At 40.4% G+C, this 18,282-nt stretch overlaps 1 pseudogene; it reads left to right on the forward strand.

The window, feature by feature from the left end:
* The first annotated feature begins 6,083 nt into the window (after positions 1-6,083).
* Positions 6,084-6,989, forward strand: LOC138092385 (uracil phosphoribosyltransferase homolog pseudogene; annotated as a pseudogene).
* Positions 6,990-18,282: the final 11,293 nt, after the last annotated feature.

The following is an 18,282-nucleotide window of genomic DNA, read 5'->3' on the forward strand; positions in this document are numbered from 1 at the left end:
TTCTTGGCTATTTGAATCTTTTTTGTGAATTGCCTTTTTGTATCCTTTGCCCATTTTCCATTGACTTGTCTCCCTTCCTTTGTTGTTTTTTTTTTTTTCTTGTTATTTTTTTTAGTCTGATGGAGCTCTCTGAAGATAAGAGATCTGTGGAAATGTTTTGAAGTCTCCTTCACCATACCCCTCTTCTTCTTTTTTTTTTTTTGAGCATAAACTATAAATCAGCAATTTTTCAGGCGGGGGGACACTGGACTTCCAGTTAGTCAATGATATTTATCAAATACTTATTATATATTAAGCACTCTGTAGGCTCTAAGAAAACAACAATGAACAAAAAGAACCTCATACAATCTGATGAGAAGGACAAGTACTAAACAATGGTGATAAATAAAATCAAGTGAATTCCACAAATGTGTAAAATTCTGACTATAGGAAGCACAGGGTGAATAGTGACTCTTCTCTGAGCCTATTTTGCTTTATTGTGCCTCACAGATACTGCTTTTTTTTTTGAACAGTTAGTTTGTGGCAACCTTGCATCACCAAGTCTCTTGGCACATTTTTTCAATGACATTTGCTCACGTTGTTTCTGTGTCACATTTTGGTAATTCTAGCAACACATCAAACTTCTTCACTATTACTATATTTGCTATGGTGATCTGTGATCAGTGACCTTTGATGTTACTATTGTAAAAGTCATACAACTTATTGAAGCCTCAGATGATGGTTAGCCTTTTTTAGCAATAAACTTTTTTATATGTACATTTTTTAGACATAATGCCATTGCACACTTAATGGACTACAGTGTAATGTAAACATAAGTTTTATATACACTGGGAAACCACAAAATTCACGTGACAAGCTTTCTTGCGTTATTCGCTTTATTGAGGTGGTCTGGAATCAACTCACAGAAACTCCAAGGTGTGCCTGTATAAGCTGAGCCCTGAAGGATGAGCAAGCGGAGAGATGAAGAGTTTCCAGTGCAAAAGAAACAGCATGTGCCTAGAGCCTTCCCAGTTACTGGATGGGGGTTTGTGATACAAGCATTTCATTTACTAAATGCACATGTCTAAAGCTGGTCATCGACTCTCCACTCCCAATGCAAGGGGCCTGGTTTTGATCCCTGCTCGGGAAACTAGATCCTATCTGCTGCATCTAGGAGTTCATGTGCTGCAACTAAAGACTCCACGTGCCACAACCAAGACCCAACAGAGCCAAAGAAATAAAAGTAAATAAAAATAAAGGTGGTCATCAAGGACAGAGAGGTCAGAGTGTGCAGGACGTTTGATTTGGCGTGTGGCATCCTATGGAAATACGCCACCCATAGCTACTGACAGAGCCTTAAAAATACATCCATGGGGTTGCTACTCAGTGACTGGAAGGGCACTGTGCACCCTCCACACATTTTCCAGGCTCCACTCTTACAGCAACATTTACTTTCTATTTGTCTCCTGATACTGCCTTGGCATTGGACAACCCTGTTAACTCAGATAGTAAAGAATCTGCCTGCAATGCAGATTTAATCCCTAGGGTTTAATCCCTAGGTCGGGAAGATTTCCTGGAGAAGGGAATGGCTACCCCCTCCAGTATTCTTGCCTGGAGAATTCTATGGACAGACTGTGGAGTTGCAAAGAGTCGGACATGATTGACTAACACTTTGAACAATGCTGTGGCTGTAATTTATCCTTCCTACATGGGCCTCAGGAAGCTTGCACCGGATCCTCCCACCTGCTGAGACTCACGTCTGAGGGGGTGGGAAGAACTAAGTGAGCAGGCATTCTGGCTCTTTGCTCCTGCCAAGCACCGCAAGTGTTTAACAGGATTGCACTCCCTTCCATATGTTCACACAGAAATTTATTCACACATGTTTTTAAGGTTTTATATGCACTCTCCTGATCCCTGAAAAATACTATAAATAGATGCACATCCTTGTTCTGAAAAGTGTCTCAATTCCCAGTGCTTAAAAATTTCCCTAAATTTGAAATGACAAATAGAAAGTACTGTTTTCCCTCCTTCCCCCAGTTTGTCCTTGCTTATTTCAGTAAGATTTCCTACCTTAGAGAGCTTCCTGGCTTACAACTGTTCCTCATACACCAGGTAGACTGTTTAATGAAATGCTTTGGGCAAGAAAGTCACAATCCAATTCCTAGGAGGAATGTTGACCTAATAAAAACAAGATATACCTTGTTTTATACAACAAATGGACTCTGAAAATTTTAGCTATAAACTGACCTTTGGGAAACTGAATTCCTTGCCATACCTTATGTAATAATTTTGGAGTAGATTTCTTAATTTCTGACTAACCTCCAGTGTGAGGGACTCCTGACCACAGTTTATGACTTGAGATAAGGCAGAGAGAAACTTGGAATCATCTCCTGCCCGTTTCCAACCTTCCTCCACCAACCTTACAATGACTCTGGTATTAAGACTCCTATTTTAGGGCTTCCCTCAAGCTCAGACAGTAAAGAATCTGCCTGCAATGCAGGGGACCTGGGTTTGATCCCTGGGTTCAGAAGATCCCCTGAAGTAGGAAATGGCAACCCATTCTAGTATTGCCTGGAGAATCCCATGGACAGAGAAGCCTGGCAGGCTGCAGTCCATAAGGTCACATACAGCTGGACGCGACTGAGCACCTTTCATTAGATTCTACAAGGCTACTTTAACGAAGTATGACAAATCAGGTGGTTCAAAACAACATAAATTTATTCTTTCACAGTTCTGGAGCCAGAAATCCAAAAGCAAGGTGTCAGTAGGGCCATTCAATAGGGCCATGCTCCATCTGAGACTCTGGGGAGGATCATTCCTTGCCCTTTTCCAGGTTCTAGTGATGGCCATCAATCACTGGCTTTCCTTGGCTTGCCACTGCATCACTCCAATCTCTGCCTCCGTTACTATGTAGTGTTTCTATTAGTAAGCTTGAGGTGCCAAAACAAAATACCAAAGACTGGGTGGATCAAACAATAGAAATTTATTTTCTAGTAGTTCTAGAGGCTGAAAGTCCAAGATAAGTGCCAGCCTGGGGAGAGCTCTCTTCCTGGTTTGGTCTTCTCGCTAGGACCTCACATGGTAGAGACATAACCTTCTCTTATAAGAGTACTAATAACTATTGCCTTCTCTTATAAGAGTACTAATCTGTCATGAGGTCCCCACCTCAAGGCCTCATCTAAACCTAATCATTTCCCAAAGGACCCTTCTCCAAATACCATCACACAGGGGGTTAGGGCTCCAATGAATAATGGATCTGGGGGGGACACAAGCCAGTCCACGGGGATTTTCTCCTCTCTGTAAGCACAGCAGTCCTACTGTATGAAGGGTTCACCCTAATTCAGCATGACCTCATTTTAACTATATCTGCAATGACCCTATTTCCAAATAAGGTCACATTCTGAGGTACTGGGGGTTTTAGAACGTCATCTTTTGAAGGGGCACAATTCAATCTCCAACAATCTTCATGTATACACATGGGTCCTACACTTGAAAGAAGGTGATAGAGGGTGGAGGCAAACCAGTTAGCTGAATTCTTTAAACAACAACAACAAACTTCTGTCCTCCATCATGCCCCAAAGTAGGGGTAGTTCCCATTTGGGAGGGCTCAGTACATATCTGATGACTGGCTCTCGCTTGAAGAGTACTGTCCCTGGGAAATCACAGTAATCACTGCAGCCACCCTGTATTGCCCTCTAGAGCTCCATTTCTACCACCAAAGCTCCTCTCATGGGAGACTACATGCCTTTTCTCATTTCTCCACAGCATAGTGGGGACAAAGCCTGAACTTAAAAAAAAAAATCGAACGACAGGATACTGTACTTATACTCTGCAATAACCTGTATGAGAAAAGAATCTTAAAAAGAGTGGATATATGTATACTTTGGCCACCTGATGCAAAGAACTGACTCATTGGAAAAGACCCTGATGCTGGGAAAGATTAAAGACAGGAGAAGGGGACAACAGAGGATGAGATGGTTGGATAGCATCACCGACTCTACGGACATGAGTTTGAGCAAGTTCCAGGAGTTGGTGATGGACAGGGAAGCCTGGCGTACTGCAGTCCATGGGGTCGCAAAGAGTTGGACATGACTGAGCGACTGAACTGATATGTATATATATATAACTGATTCACTTTTATTTATAGCAGAAAATAGCGTTGTAAATCAACTATACTCCAATAAAAAACTAAAAAAATAAAAAAGCAGATCAAAAATATAACTGGACAAGTTCTATTTTAAACCATAAGAAAAGTCAAACAATTTTTAAGCAATACTTTACTAAAGTCTCCAAGAAACAGTATCAGAATCGGAAAGTGTGAGCGTGCAGCTCACACATTCAATGTTTTGGGGACTGGAAATTCTGAAAAACTCACTGCAAACCACATAGTTTTAATAACATATAGCCACACTATTTTATGTGCATGGTTGGTCTCTCAGAAAAGTAAGGGAAATCAGTAATATCTGCCAATAACAGAAACCAAGAACCCTGTTTGTGTGCTGTAAAAAGAATATGACAGACAGTAAAGTGTTCAAATAAGTGTATGTCCTGGTGCATTTGTACATATGTGTAAACCTACAGAATCACAACATAGATCAATATTTAAAATATTTCCAAATCTTAGAAGGCTCCATCATCCCTGTTTCTAGTCAACATCCCCAAAAGAGAACCATTAGTCTAATTTATATCTCTATAGATTTAGTTCCAGCTCTTCTTGAACTGTATGTAAATGGAATCAAATAGTATGCTTGATTTTAATGATTGGATAGAGGAACAGAAGGCAAGGCCTTTGGCAGGATAAAATGGTGAAGCAAAATTGAGACACCCCCCACCCCGAAGCTAGTAGCGATGATGACCTCATCCTCAGTGAAAGAATAGGCTAGGAAAAAAGTCTATCTGCTTGCAAAGGCAGCCAAGAAGGAAATGTTTTAGGCCACAGCTCTGAAGGAAAAATAAAAATAGAAGGCTTCCTTAAGAAAGCATCATTATAAATATGCCCTTATATGGATTTAAAGCCATACTATATTCTCACAGTGTTGGAAATCCCAAGCCTAGATATTAAACTGTTCTTTAGTGGACGGCATCATCAGTACCTGTCAGAACATTCTGAGTTCATTTTGAAGGAATATACCCCAGATTCAGGCACTGCAGTATTCCTACAGCTTGTGTGCTTAGTCACTCAGTCTTATGGCCAACTCTTTGTGATCCACATGGACTGTTGCCCACCATGCTCCTCTGTCCCCCACTATGCTCCTCTGTCCCTGTAATTTTCCAGGCAAGAATACTGGAGTGGGTTGCCATTTCCTACTCCAAGGGATCTTCCTGACCCAGGGATCAAACCTGTGTCTCATACATAATAAGATAAACAAAATTTTCCAAATGCAAATATGTGAGGCCAAGAGTAAATTTAAAAGAAATCATAATTATAGTCCAAAGCACATCACATATTAGAATTCTCAAATGTAAAATAAAAATACTAAACTTAAAATGTTCAAAGAAATGAAAGAGGGACTTAAAGAAACAAGAGACCATAAAAATGAAAAAGAATGAAAGAATTTCTAGACGTAAGAAAATATAACAACAGAAATAAACACCTTAGTCACTGAATAAACCTCAGTGAATGAATTAAACAGCTGATTACACATGGGCTACCACTCAACCATAAAAAGAATAAAATTTTGCCATTTGTAAAAACATGGATGGACTTGAAAGGTATTATGCTAAGTGAAATAAGCCAGACAGAGAAAGATAAATATTGTATGATCTCACTTATATGTGGAATCTAAAACACAAAGGAATTAGTGAATATAATAAAAAAGAAGCCAGACTCACAGATATAGAGAACAAACTAGTGGTTATTAGGGTGGAGAGGGAGGGGAAGGGGGCATTAAAAGATCAGGGATTGTAACCCGAGGAGCAATGGCTGAGCAGGCACAGGAGGGCCTAGAGGAGCTATCCCAAGTTGAAGGTCAGGAACGGCGGTGGTAAGGAGATACCCCTCGTCCAAGGTAAGGAGCAGCAGCTGTGCTTTGCTGGAGCAGCCGTGAAGAGACACCCCACGCCCAAGGGATCGGCAGCGGCGGGGACAGCCCGGGGCCTGGTGTATGGCCACGGAGTTACGGTGTCCGGACTCCATGCCCTGTCACAATCAGCAAGTAAACTCTGCCTCGACCCAAAACCCTGAGCCGCAGCAAGCTGGAGACCTGATCCCTGCCCACGCTGGGGAAAACAGCGATTCCGCGGCCAAGCTGACTCTTCTCAGCGGGCACGCCCATTCTAGCGTACCGGCTGAGCGGGACCCTCAGGCCTCCGGTGGCGCCACCTTCAACTCAGAAAACATCGGTGGCGCTGGCAACTATGACGCTCCACCCAGCGATTCCCTCCTTGGGGACTGCGAAGTCTCCCGGCAGATCGGGGCGCAGCTTAAGCTCCTGCCAATGAATGATCAGATCCGGGAGCTGCAGACTGTCATCAGGGACAAGATAGCCAGTAGAAAGGACTTCATGTTTTCTGCGGATCGTTTGATCAGACTTGTTGTGGAAGAGGGATTGATTCAGCTGCCATATAAAGAATGCATGGTGACCACTCCAACAGGGTACAAGTATGAAGGAGTGAAATTTGAAAAGGGAAATTGTGGGGTCAGCATAATGAGAAGCGGTGAGGCGATGGAACAAGGTTTACAAGACTGCTGTCGATCCATACGAATTGGAAAGATCCTGATTCAGAGTGATGAGGAGACACGAAGAGCCAAAGTATATTATGCCAAGTTCCCCCCAGACATTTACAGAAGAAAAAGTCCTTCTGATGTATCCAATTCTCAGTGCTGGAAATACTGTAATTGAAGCTGTAAAAGAGTTCAACCTAGTGTTATTATCCTACTCAGTCTGTTCTCCACTCCTCATGGTGCCAAATCAATCATTCAAGAGTTTCCAGAGATCACAATTTTAACTACGGAAGTTCATCCTGTTGCACCTACACATTTTGGACAGAAATACTTTGGAACAGACTAAGTTATTGAAGGAAAATTATTCTTATATGTAATATTACAGTTATGTTTTGAGTTATGTGTAATATTACAGTTATGTTTGGCTAATTCACTTAAGGGATGACATAGAAAATTGTGTTAAAGATACTTTGTAATGTTTGGAAGCAGGTATAGTAAAAAGGAAATACTTGAAAAAAAAAAGATCAGGGATTAAGAAATACAAACTGTTATATATATAATAAGGTATAATGGTATATTGCACAACACAGGGAATATAGTCAATGTTTTATAGTAATATTGCTGGTAAGTCACGTCAGTCGTGTCTGACAGTGCAACCCCATAGACGGCAGCCCACCAGGCTCCCCCATCCCTGGGATTCTCCAGGCAAGAACACTGGAGTGGGTTGCCATTTCCTTCTCCAATGCATGAAAGTGAAAAGGGAAAGTGAAGTCACTCAGTCGTGTCTGACTCTTAGCGACCCCATGGACTGCAGCCCACCAGCCATGGACTGCAGCCCACCAGGCTTCTCCATCCATGGGATTTTCCAGGCAAGAGTACCAGAGTGGGTTGCCAGTGCCTTCTCCTTATAGTAATATTAATGTAGTATAAAATTGTGAATCACTGTATTGTACACTGGTAACTTGTATGATATTGTGTATCAACTATATCTCGACTTTTTTAAATTGGCAAAAAAAAATTCAAATCACCATGTTGTACACCCTGAATTATCATAGTGTTGTAGATCAATTATACTTCAAAAACAAACAAACAAACTCATAGAAAAACATCATATTTGTGGTTTCCAGAGGCAGGATATGGAGGAAGGAGGAACTGTATGCAAGTACTCAAAAGGTACCAACTTCCAGTCAAAATAAAACTAGGGATGTAATATACAACATGATAAATATAACTGAGACTGCTATGTGTTATATATGAAAGTTGAGAGTACATGTTAAGAATTCTTATCACAAGACATTTTTATTTTTGTATCTATGCAGTGAGGGATGTTCACTAAATTCATTGTGTTAATCATTTAATGATGTATAAATGTTAAATCATTATGCTGTACTCCTTAAACTTACACAGTGTTGTACATCACTTATATCTCAATTAAAGTGGGAAAAAAGAATGATTAATATTAAAAACACTGACAGTATCAAGTGAGGGAAAACTATATGGAGCAATCAAGAATTTTTCTAATTTTTGGCTGTGCAGCACAGCATGCAGGATCTTAGTCCTCTAACCAGGGATCAAACCCATGCCCCCACAGTGGAAGTGTGGCGTCTTAACCACTGGATTGCCAGGGAAGTCCCGAAACGAGAATGCATATCTACTGCTGACTAGAGTGTACATTGGTACAACTAGTTTGGAAAATTCTTTAGCAGTATCAGCTAAAGCTAAAGATGTAAAAACTTTATGTTAGAGCAACTCCATCCCTTGTTATATACTCAACATACATGTTTATGTCTATCAAATGACTGAATAGCAATATTCAAAGCTTATTTATTCATAATAGCAAAAACTGGGAACAGATATCCATCAGCAAATAAATATGTAAATTGTGGTATATTTATACAATAGCATACTAATCAGCAATACAAAAAATGAACTACAGACACATGCAACATCATGGTTGAACCTTGGTGTGACAACTGTGTTCTGCTGAGATCAAGCTCTCTGTATTACAATCAGGAAATTGTTCTGTGCAGTGAGCTAGGTAATTGTGGAACTTACTGTTAGTTGCCCTTTTCTTAGGGATCTTCAGTCTTGTGCTGCCTATTGTCCACTGCCTGAAAGCAATTGCTCATATAGTTTGGTCTGGTTTTACAGTTACAGCAAGACCAGTCTATTACCAATTCCTCCATCATGGCTAGAAGTCCTGTGTCATTATTAAGAAATAATATGAATTGCACTTAGGAAAACTCAATGAAGGGATAGAGAGAGGAAAATGATATGTAATTGCAAGAGCCTTTACTCATATTGGAACTGAAGACACAGAATATTTAGGTGGAAGGAAAATTAGTAAATTTTTGATATGATATGATTGAGATGCTGTAATTGATATGACATGAGATGACTGAGATACTGTCATAGTTAAAGGCTAGTCTGCTATGAGAAGGAAATGGCAACCCACTCCAGTGTTCTTGCCTGGAGAATCCCAGGGATGGGGGAGCCTGGTGGGCTGCCGTCTATGGGGTCACACAGTTGGACACAACTGAAGCAACTTAGCAGCAGCAGCAGCAGTCTACTATAACAGAGAGACCTGAAAATGCAATGATCTAAATATTAAGTGTACTTGTTTGTGGAATGGTCTAGTAATCTCCATAGTCAGGGAGCTCTGCACGTGAGGTCATGCAAGGACCCAGGCTGGTGAGGTAGCTCTGTGCACTGGTCACACCTGATTTTCAAGTCATCACCATATCTGGCAAGCTGATGTAGGGGAGAAAGTTAGTTATACTACACATACCCAATATTTCAAGTCAAGATCCAGAAGTGGCATGCATCGCTTTTGCTTACACTGCATTGATACAAATTGCTCACATTGGTCACACCTACCTACAATGGGAGCTGAGAGATACTGATAGCTGGATATCGGTTCAGCTAGAATTCTAGTGTAATGGAGAATGGGAAAACAGATTGGTGACAGGGTGTGAAGAGGTCAACAGTCAACAAGTGTGCCATGGATTCTTGTGGGTTCCCCAAGTGAACTGCTCATAAATAGCTCTGTATGGAGATCTGGTATTGAATAGTGTTCTGGACTAGAGACACAGAAGTCAGCAGTATATGAGTGGGAGTCAAGGACGTGAGTATCGATGCAATCACCCAAATGAATTGAGAACTGGAACAGAACCCTGGGAGAATAACTCTGAAGGAGGTAAGATGGAAGGAGGTCCCAGGAAGGAAATTACAAAAGATCAGAGAATTGGAAGGAAAACCAGGTAGAGGAGGACCAGAGAAGGCTAAGCAAAAAAAATGGAGTGATCAACAGAGCCACCGTATGCACAGAACTCAGGTAATGCAAGTACAGAAATGCATTCACTGGGTTTTATTATTAGTTCAACTTCAATAAATATATGAAGGATAAACAAATGAAGACTGAAGGAGGTAATAAAGGCCTAAAGCATTAATAATGGAAATAAAAGGACAGGTTAAGGCAGTAGAAAGTATGATTTTTAGTAGGCATATAGCTGAAAAATGATTGGCTATAAGTTGATGATTATTGAAATTGGGTACATGGGATTTTATTATATTAATCTCTTTACTTTTGTGTATAGCTAAAAATTTCCAAGGGAAAAAATGTTTTTTAAAAAAATCCATCCTGCCCCCTAAAGAGACAGCTACAGACAGGGAGAAAATACGTAATATGTATATTTGACAAAGGACTTACATACAGAATATATAAAGAACTTCTATAATTCAATAAGACAGTAACTCAGTAGAAAAATTGGGAAAAGATTTGAAGAAGGACTTCACAAAAGAGGTAACTCAAATGACCAATAAACATGTGACAAGATCTCAAGCGTCAGCTGTCATTGGAGAAATGCAAACAAAACCCACTAATTATAAGAATGAAAAAAATTGTAACATCAAATTTTAACAAGAGTGTGGAACAACTGTAAGTCTCATACACTGCTGGGGAGGGTGTAAATTGGTAGAACCACTTTAGAAAACTGTCAGTGTTTATCAAAACTGAACTGAGGCATACTCAATAACCCAGAAATTTCACCCTCAACAGCAATGTGATCCAAGTCACATAAAAGGATGTTCTTAGCAGCACTATTTGTACTTGTAAAAGACTGGAAATAAGCTAAATGCCCACCATAATAGAATGGATAAGTTGTTGCGTGTTCATTAATACTATGCAGTAATAATGATGAACAAACGACTGCTCCATACAATAGAGATGAACCTCATGAACATATAAATGAGAGATCTAACCCTAACCACACAAAATACCACACACTATATGGTGTGTGGTATAGAAGCAAAACTAATCTATGGTTTTGGAAGTTATCACAGAGATTAATTTTGGGGAGGATGGTGGAAGTAATGACTAAGAAGGAAGCAGGGGAGGTTTCTGGGATGTGGCAATTGCTCAGTTTCTTAATCTGGGTGATGGGTTACATGAGTGTGTTGAGTTTGTAATAAATTAATAATCTTCACATTTAATATTTATCCATCTAGTCAAGGCTATGGTTTTTCCAGTAGTCATGTATGGATGTGAGAGTTGGACTGTGAAGAAAGCTGAGCGCCGAAGAATTGATGCTTTTGAACTGTGGTGTTGGAGAAGATTCTTAAGAGTCCCTTGGACTGCAAGGAGATTCAACCAGTCCCTTCTAAAGGAGATCAGTCCTGGGTGTTCTTTGGAAGGAATGATGCTAAAGCTAAAACTCCAGTACTTTGGCCACCTCATGTGAAGAGTTGACTCATTGGAAAAGACTCTGATGCTGGGAGGGATTAGGGGCAGGAGGAAAAGAGGATGACAGAGGATGAGATGGCTGGATGGCATCACCGACTCAATGGACGTGAGTTTGAGTGAACTCCAGGAGTTGGTGATGGACAGGGAGGCCTGGCATGCTGCAATTCATGGGGTTGCAAAGAGTTGGACACGACTGAGCGACTGAACTGAACTGATGGAGTTATATTTGGGCTTCCCAGGTGTCTCAGTGTTAAAAGAATGTCTGCCAATGCAAGAGACACGGGTTCAATACCTGGGTAGGGAAGATCTCCTGAAGAAGGAAATGGCAACACACTCTAGTATTCTTGCCTTGGCAATCCATGGATAGAGGAGCCTGGGGGGCTACAGTTCATGGGGTTCCAAAGAGTCATACACAACTGATCATGCATGCACGCGTGGAGATACATTGCCCTTCAGTAAAAACTTTAACAAAAGGGGAACAAAAGAACATATTTTCCCTGTGAAATTCGCTCAGTCGTGTCTAACTCTGCGACCCCATGGACTACACAGTCCATGTAATTCTCCAGGCAATACTGGAGTGGGTAGCCTTTCCCTTCTGAAAATGGTTAAAGAAGGTACTGTTCATTTGTTCCATCCTTTTCTTGTCCTGTATGGATGTGATCAGTTGCTTAGTAATGTCCAACTCTTTGCGACCCTATGGACTGTAGCCCACCAGGCTCCTCTGTCTATGAAATTTTCCAAGCAAGAATACTGGAGTGCGTTGCCAGTTCCTACTCCAGGGGTTCTTCCTGACCCAGATATTGAACCTGCGTCTCTTGCATCTCTTGCATTTGCAGGCAAATTCCTTACCACTGAGCCAACTGGGAAGCCCTACCTCTCCTGTCCTACTCCTCTACTTTTTTTTTAAGCTGATTAATACGTGTTACAAGGCATCAAAAGCCTTTTGGATTTCTCACCTGTGGTTCACCCTATAAGAATATTATTTTAGGAAACACTGCACTCAGGCTATGGCATAATTTTCAGATAAATAAGCAACTTCAAATTAACACCACATTCTCCTAAAAACTCTAAACTGTTTGAACAAACTCAAGGTCTCTGATTACCAGATTCTAAACAAAACACATCTGTTGTTCCAAAATGGGTTAGATACATTCCTCCTTAAAGGAATCCAAATAAATGAATTATTTTAGTCTTATTTTAGCCCTTAGAAAATTTGAAATTGTAAAAGATCCTTTCTCTGATTTCTGTATAGCCCAGTCTGGTGCATATTATACCATTAACTATCTTCTGCGGTGGTGATATTACCTCTCATCCTTTCCACAGCCCTGGAAATACAGCAGGGTCTGTAAGTCTGTCCTCTGTCACTCCATACAGCAGAAAGTATGTTTGGCTGAAGCAGGAGAAAGATGCTCTCATGTCTCCTGATTGCTATTTTGGAGATACTAGGGGATGATGGAATGAGTTTGGTGTTAAACTCTTGAGGATGGTCTTTAATAGTTCACAGGTTTCTCTCTGAATAAAAATTCTGGTTAAATAAATGCCATTTTGATGAATAAATGTAAGAAGCATAACATATTTCAGAGCAAGCTGGTTATATCAGAACTAGTTCTTGTCAACAGATGAACTGCTGACTCATCTTCCTTCCCAAAGATGGTGGCATGGGAAGCGTCCTGCCACCTGTCCAGATCTGGGTCTCCAGCACCTGCTGTCGCTCTGCTGCCAGTTAACTGCATGTTCTTCTGTGGATCCTGGCAGGAGAACTGTTTGAAGATTCTTGTAAATGTAGCAAATCTTTTGTTAAATGATGAGTGTGTCAGTTCATTCATAAGAGAGACATCAACAATATAAATCAAGGCATAAGATTGGACAAAGGGGCCTTCACATTTGTTTCTGCCACTCAGATTCTATTATTTTCAACAATAAAACTGTAAGAATGCTCTTTTTTCTCATTAAAAACCCCACTAAGTGCTATTAAAGCAAAACATTCTATATTAAGATTGGTTACAGTCCACCATGCTCAATACTAACAAATAATTTGAATAATACTGTTTTAAAAGAAAGATATTCCTGTGTTTGGCATTTTAAGGGATGCTTCCTATCCAAGCCTCTGGCAACAAAGCTGGGAGTCAGCTTGAGGCATTTTGTTCCAGAAACCTATTGTTTTTAGCCACTTGGCTCAGGAAATTAGTAAAACTAAATGGAGAGCATTTAAACAATATAACAAAAGTGGCCCTGAAAATATCAGAGTTCTAACTTCCCTTTTGCCATGTCTGAAACTCTACTACTCTGTCTTTGTGAAAAGACCTCCTCAAACTCCAGATTGTTACCCAGGTGGAAACATGTCACCACACCCTTTATTAACAAATAGATGATGTTCTCAAAAGTCCATTCCCAAATGAAAAAAAGTTTGTAGAATTTTACTAAGAGTAGCAACACTGACTAAACATACTAGACAGGTGGTGAAAAGTTTGGTAAAGGGCAAAATTAGAGAAGATTTATAAAATTCAAGCAAATATTCTTTACTGAATTTCTACTCTGGGTCTAACATGTTAGGGATATAGCAATAGATTATAGCATTACTTCTGCCTTCAGGGAGCTTATCATTTTTAAAGAAAGAAAATACTTACACAAGAAATAGAGAAGACAGAAGAAAAAACTCTTGAGCAGAACACAATTGTGCATCCCACTATTACAGTTAACCAGAGTTCAGTAGTTAGAAAGACTACATACTTGGAATTTTTAATTAAATTCACTAGGTCGCTCTAAGAATTCAAACTTAAAAACATAAAACAGTTACAGTTCAGAGTCTGTCAATCTTGAATATCTCCTTCAATTCTCTTCCTCCAGGAAAACAAAAGCATTGTTTGCTATGCTTCACAATTAAAGGATGAGTCGAGCTTCCGTGGACTACGCTCCCTTGGTGGCTCAGAGGTAAAGAATCCGCCTGCTAATGCAGGAGACATAGGAGACCTGGGTTTGATCCCTGGGTCGGGAAGATCCCCTGGAGAAGGAAATGGCAACCCACCCCAGTATTCTTGCCTGGGAAATCCCAAAGACAGAGGAGCCTGGTGGGCTACAGTCGATAGGGTTGCAGAGCAGGACATGACTGAAGCGACTTAGCATGTACATATGCAACCTTCCCTAAAGACCTGAACTTCTATCAACTATTTACTCCTTGACCTTACTGTAATACTTTAATAGCATGTCTAGCATTCAAAGGTATTACCTCCATTTTATGCCAAGCATGTTGATATATTTAATGAATAGAGCAAGTTCCTACCTTAAAGGAGTTCACCTGAAAAAGACATGTGCGTAGTTTTAATACAATGCAACTAACTAGGACAGGCATATACCAGCTATCTCTGGGACATAAGAAGGGCAGGATTTCCCTGGTGGTCCAGTGGTTAAGACTCCACATTCCCAATGCAGGAGGTGTGAGTTCAATCCCTGGTCGGAGAACAAACATCCCATATGCCAAATGGTGAGGCCTTAAAAAAAAAAAAAGGGCATATGAGGAAAGGGCGAGGAGAAATGGCATTGCTCCATTATTTGCAATGGTAAGTCTGATCACTTGAGTAGCGTGACTGCCACCAGAGCTTTCACTGTAAAGATATCTGTGTCTCTTCATAAGCCTGGAGGGGAAAGAAAAGATGAATAGGAGATGTAGCATTTCTGGAGAAAGTGGGATCTAGCCAGATAAAGCCTAGAAGAGGGGTGAGAACATTAGGCAGAGGGGACAGATGAGCACCAAGCTGAGAACAAGTAGAGCATGACCCTGAAGAGGCAGGCAGTACAATCACGATGTGTGTAAGTTAGGCCAGGGCCTTGTAAGCCAGTGGTAAGGAGACTGGTTTATCTTCTAGGCTAATACTACTAAATATATTGCAAAGATTACAACTTGCTGGAGGTTTAGGTAATAGTATTTTTTAAGCAATAAAGTACTTTTTAAAACAAGGTATGTACATTGTTTCTTAGACTTGCTATTGCATATTTAATAGACTTCAGTAGCGTAAACATAACTTTTTTTAAAACATAACTTTTATATGCACTGGGAAACCAAGTAATTCCTATGACTGGCTTTACTGCCATACTTGCTTTATTGCAGTGAACTGGTACCAAACTTGCAATATTTCCAAGGTGTGCCTGTGGTCTCCAAAAGTGTGGTGTGTCCTGGGATGCTGGAGGAGAAATTTCAATTATCTTTTAAAATATCTATGGTAGTGGTGGTGATTTAGTTGGCAAGTTGTATCCGACTTGTGACCCCATGGACTGTAGCCCACCAGGTTCCCCTATCCATGAGGTTTTCCAGGCAAGAATACTGGAATGGGTTGCCACTTCCTTTTTCATAAAATACATTTCATAATGGACAATATTATATGTATGAATTGAAATCAGGACCATAAGAGGAAGACTAAGGGATAGAGAGAGAGAAGGAAGAGCTGCTTTGAGACTCACTAATTACAGACTGGTTCCAAATAGGAAAAGGAGTACATCAAGGCTGTATATTGTCACCCTGCTTATTTAACTTCTACGCAGAGTACATCATGAGAAAGGCTGCGCTGGAAAAAGCAAAAGCTGGAATCAAGATTGCTGGGAGAAATATCAATAACCTCAGATATGCAGATGACACCACCCTTATGGCAGAAAGTGAGGAGGAACTAAAATGCCTCTTGATGAAAATGAAAGAAGAGAGTGAAAAGGTTGGCTTAAAGCTCAACATTCAGAAAACGAAGATCATGGCATCTGGTCCCATCACTTCATGGTGAATAGATGGGAAAACAGTGGAAACAGTGTCAGACTTTATCTTTTTGGGCTCCAAAATCACTGCAGATGGTGACTGCAGCCATGAAATTAAAAGACACTTACTCCTTGGAAGGAAAATTATGACCAACCTAGACAGCATATTAAAAAGCAGAGAAATTACTTTGCCAACAAAGGTCCATCTAGTCAAGGCTATGGTTTTTCCAGTGGTCATGTATGGATGTGAGAGCTGGACTGTGAAGAAAACTGAGCACTGAAGAACTGATGCTTTTGAACTGTGGTGTTGGAGAAGACTCTTGAGAGTCCCTTGGACTGCAAGGAGACCCAACCAGTCCATCCTAAAGGACATTGGTCCTGGGTGTTCATTGGAAGGACTGATGCTAAAGCTGAAACTCCAATACTTTGGCCACCTCATGCAAAGAGTTGACTCATTGGAAAAGACTCTGATCCTGGGAGGGATTGGGGGCAGGAGGAGAAGGGGACGACAGAGGATGAGATGGCTGGATGGCATCACCGACTCTATGGACAACTCTGGTAGTTGGTAATGGACAGGGAGGCCTGGCGTGCTGAGATTCATGGGGTCACAAAGAGTTAGACATGACTGAGCGACTGAACTGAATTGAATTACTTAAGAGCACTCAGAAGGAGCTGTTCGGCAGAGAGCTATACATGAAACTGAAGATCTGGTGAGGGGTCTTTGCCTGAACATGGTGATTTGGGACATCTGCTGAAAACACCAGAGAGAAAAGAACACTGGACCAATGGCAGAACTCTAGGAAACATTTACAGTAACGTTATTTTCTTTTCCAAAAGGAAAATAAGAGCACAAGGAGCAGTGCTTATACTCTTATTTAAAAATTTTAAAAGGCTTCCGAATATTAATACAGAATTAGTAACTGCTATTCCTTACTATTCCCATTCCTGTATGAAAATGAGGCTCAGTGCACCATGAAGGAAAAAGAATGTTTCTGCTAATGACCAGCAGCAATTCAGAAAGAGAAAATTTAATTTTCTTACCATTTTGAGGGACAGAAGGTAAAGGATATTAAAAAGTCCCCCATGAAATTTGGATGTTTTGAAGAAATGACGTATTACAGGGTTGGGCCAGGGAAACTACAAAGTGAGTCTGGAATATCTTGCGTCCAAAAGCAACGAAGTGTTTGAAAGGGATGTCAACAGGACATAAGAACGAGCTTAGAGGGGCTCCCGCTTACCAAATTTGGAATGATTTGTGCATCAAAAAGAATAATGAATTTTAACACACTGAATATAAAAGGAATCTTGATCTACAGTGACATTTCAAAGTATGAGATGAAAAAATAGAAAGCTCCTCTATACACACACACAAAATGCCACTATTAAATGCAGAATGAAGGACAGAATTTAAAAATCTCCATGTCACAACTCCTATTTAGTAACAGATTCAGGCCAATAATCATCAACAGATGTTAAAACCATTAGGTTAAAGGTTGATGAAGAACAGGATACTCACACGGCCTCACAGATTCCTTCTTAATTATCAAGGGGAAAATACCTTACATTGCAAAGATAAAGCAGATATTACCTGAGCAAATTCAGCATCACCAACAATGGAATGAACTGACATCATGCACTGCTGATGTTATACAAATGAGAAACAGAAACCACCTAGGGAAAGTTCTTTCATCTAATTATGAAGAAACACTCAAGACAAATCCAGAAATGTGGAACACTCAAGACAACTAGCCTGTACTCTGCAAAAATGTCAGAAAAGACTTAAACAGTGTGTGTGGGGGGTGGGGAGGGGGGAGGGAGGAGGGCAGCGTGACTGCTCTAGAGAAATGAATGAAAGAAAAGAGACTAAACCCAATGCATAAACCCTGTCTGAGTTCCCAATGAAAACAAAACAGAAACATATAAAGATACAGAATATTTTGGGAGCAACTGGGGAGTATGAATTGTGTACCAGACATTATTAAATCAACATTACATTTCCTGGGTGTGATGATGGTGTGGTGGATGTGTAAAAAATGTCCCTGTACTTAGGAGACACATGATGATACATTTAACGGTATGGAAGCATCATGATGACTGAAATTTATTCTCAAAGGAATCAGGAAAAAAAAAGAGAAAAGAAAAAAGATTATAGACATAGAGG

The sequence above is a fragment of the Capricornis sumatraensis genome, chromosome 1 (genome assembly GCF_032405125.1).
Source record: "Capricornis sumatraensis isolate serow.1 chromosome 1, serow.2, whole genome shotgun sequence".
NCBI classification, from domain to species: Eukaryota; Metazoa; Chordata; class Mammalia; order Artiodactyla; family Bovidae; genus Capricornis; species Capricornis sumatraensis.